A 3,067-nucleotide genomic window follows, 5' to 3' on the forward strand; every position below is an offset into this window, starting at 1 on the left:
TGGCAGTTGCCGCTGGAGTCGGACAGTAAACGCTAATGGGATCTCAGGCTGTGCTCCGTCCCAAACCCGCTGGAAGGGGTTTAGTGCAAATTGGATTTGCAAACCTCGCTCGGGTCTCTCTGCCCTCGGCAAAGCTCCGTAATCCCCGGCGGGAGCCCGGACAAGCCGGCTCCTTCCGTGCCACAAGGAATCCAGGATCCAGGGGGAGGAGAGAAGGGAAAGCTGCGGGGGAATTCCCAGTGCTGGGCATCACCTGCGCTTCTTGCTCGGGATGGGGTTGTGGGATGTGGATGGATGCTCGTCCCTCAGGGAGCACCCGGGGGGCTGGAACTCCCCCATCCCACCCCTGGCACAGCTCCTGCCTGGCTCACCCCGTCCTGCCAGCAGGAATGTTGGATTAGGGTGGGATCTGCTTCTCTAGGGATGAAAATGGGAATCATCCCTGAAGGGATGGTGCCAGCACGCCTGGGACATGTGGAAAAGGAGAGGTGGAACCCTGGAATTAATACGTGGAGTCCTTCAAGCTCAGTTGTGCTCCCGGGGTGTTCTTCCAAAGGGAAAACTGAGGAATGCTGTGGCACAGTGACCCTGCTCCCAGGGTGTTCTTCCAAAGGGAAAACTGAGGAATGCTGTGGCACAGTGACCCCCTTCCCAGGGATTTTGGGGGGGCTGGAGCGTGTTGTGACACTGCAAAGATGGAAAACCCTACAAATCAGGGAAGGGGCAAGCGGCCAGAGCCGCAGTGTGGGGTTGATGCTGTTCTCCCAGCCCTCTTCCCCTCATGCCTCTGCCTTGTCTTCCCCTCCTGGATCCCACCGAGGGCTTTTCCTTTCTTGGGAAAACGGGAGATTTTGCCCCCCAGATACCAGCGGTGTCGAAAGGGGGGCCCAGAGCAAAGCACATCTGGGGCCTGGGCTCCGTCCCGCTGCCAAAATTTGAGCTTTTAACCCTCTTTCCCGAGGCACTGGGATTGTTCAAACAAGCCCCAGTAATTAGTTTCCTCTGACAAAACCGCCCCTTTTTGGCATCAGGAGGTTATTTAGCGGGGGGGGGTGGGTCGGATACAAAAATAATTGACATTCAGAGTTGGGGTTTTGGCACGAGAGGGAAAATCAGGGCTGGAGAAACATCCCTGGGGGGTGGAGCAGGACAACACAGCAGCACCCAAGGGCGCCCGGCAGCGGGTGGGGGGTCTTTGGCTGGTGTTATCCCTGATTTCCTGCACGTCTCCATAAACCAGCCTGGCTTGGTTTTATTTTTATTTTCCAGGCCCACCAGCAAATGGGATCTGGCTGCAGTGGGGGTTTCTTGCAGGGTATTCCCACCTCGTTCCCTGTCCTGGTGTTAATTCCCACTCTCCGCTCCCGCCCTGAATCGTTTTGATATCAATTAATCTCTAATTACTCACCTTCTTCCCATAAAGGGCGGCTCCTGCTGCTGCTTAGACCTGATGGAATCGGCTTAGGGAGGTTTTTGGGTTGCTGCAGCCGAGGTGACCTTGGTGGAGCTGTCACACCTTGTCACACCTTGTCAGGGTCGGTGGGGACATGGAGTCACCCCTCCCACCCCTGGAGACCACAATTTGGGGACCAAAATTTGGGGACCACCAGCTGAGACCACGACCTCGGATCTCACACCACCCACCTCCACCCAGAGAGGATTTTTAAACACTTTTGCTGCTTTCAGCTGGAAGAAGAACGAATATCCTCCCCCCAAAATGTGCTGTTTTCAAGGCTTTTCTCTCACTGCCGGGGGGTGAGGGGGGCTGGGGGTGCAGGGCTCGGCCAGGTGTCCCCAGGATGTCCCCAGGCCGGGCTGGGTGAGCCCTGCAGTGGGTTGTGCTGCATCAAACCGGGCTTTTCTTTAGTGCTGATTTATATTTCAGCTGCGTTTCTGCCTCCGGCGTGTCCCGGAGAGAGTGACGGAGCGGGGAGGGGGGAAACCACGGGAAGCCGAGGATGGAGGGGAAGCAGCATCATTATTTGCCCTTGCAGGGCTGGGCTAAGCCCAGCTGGGGCTGAACTGGTCCCAAACTGGTGCCAGGGGAGCAGAAATCACCGCGCTTGGCTCCGCATCCAGCGGGATTCCCTCCCCCGCTTGGCGCCCGCTGCGTATCCCGGTAATTAATGACAGGAAAGCCCAGGTGAGACCTCCAGGAAAGGAATCAAAGGCTCTGCTGCCGCTTTCCAGGGCACGGATGAATCCTGCCGGGACAGGGGCCTCCCCGCAGCCCGGGGCACGCGCCGGATGGTGGGAATGGGAATCCCGCGGGAGGGACGGGAGAGGGTGAGAGGGGTCAGACCATCCCCGCGGCCGTCTGGAGGATTCCTGGGAGAAATCCAGCCCCCAGACAGGGCTGAGTGGAGCTCTGGGGGGTGTGGGGAGAGGCAAGTGGGTTGTGGCTGTGGGGTCTCGGGGCTGGGGGCGCTGGTGGTGGGTTTTCCATCCCGGTGAGTTCGGCTCGTGCCCGTGCAAACCGGCCCGGCTCGGGGGGCAGGAGGCTGTCCCTGCCACGCAGGGGTGGCTCAAAGTGCCCCTTGGCCCTGGCACAGATGGGGATTTTCCTGCCCTGTGCTCCTTTCCCTGCTGGGGTTGAGCCCAGCCAGGGGTTGACGCTCCCTGTTCCCGGAGCGGAGCTGGAGTTGGGATCATGGGGCTTTTTCCCTCCTCATTCATGCACTCACTGTTGGAAAAGCCAACAGGGCAACTCAGATCAGGGTTTGGGGCTTTTTTTGCTCCCAACACTCCCTGTTCTGGGGCCACTTTGGGCATTTTGGGGCCACTTTGGGGCATTTGGGGGCTGGTTTGACCCTGGGGCACGGACCTTCTTGCTGCATTCCGGTATTCCCAGTGCAGCATCCGTCCTGGCTGGGGGTGTTGGAGGGGTTCCATTCCAAAAAATAATGTTAGGAGCTTGTGATTGGTTTTGGGGAAGGTCTGAGGCAATTTTGGGGAAAGAATGAGGAAGTTTTTGGGGAAGGTCCGAAGGGATTCTTGAGGAAGGTCTGTGGAAGTTTTGGGGAAGGTCTGAGGCAATTTTGGGGAAAGAATGAGGAAGTTTTTGGGG

This window comes from Lepidothrix coronata, unplaced genomic scaffold, assembly GCF_001604755.1.
Source record: "Lepidothrix coronata isolate B3197 unplaced genomic scaffold, Lepidothrix_coronata-1.0 Scaffold371, whole genome shotgun sequence".
In the NCBI taxonomy this organism is placed as follows: domain Eukaryota; kingdom Metazoa; phylum Chordata; class Aves; order Passeriformes; family Pipridae; genus Lepidothrix; species Lepidothrix coronata.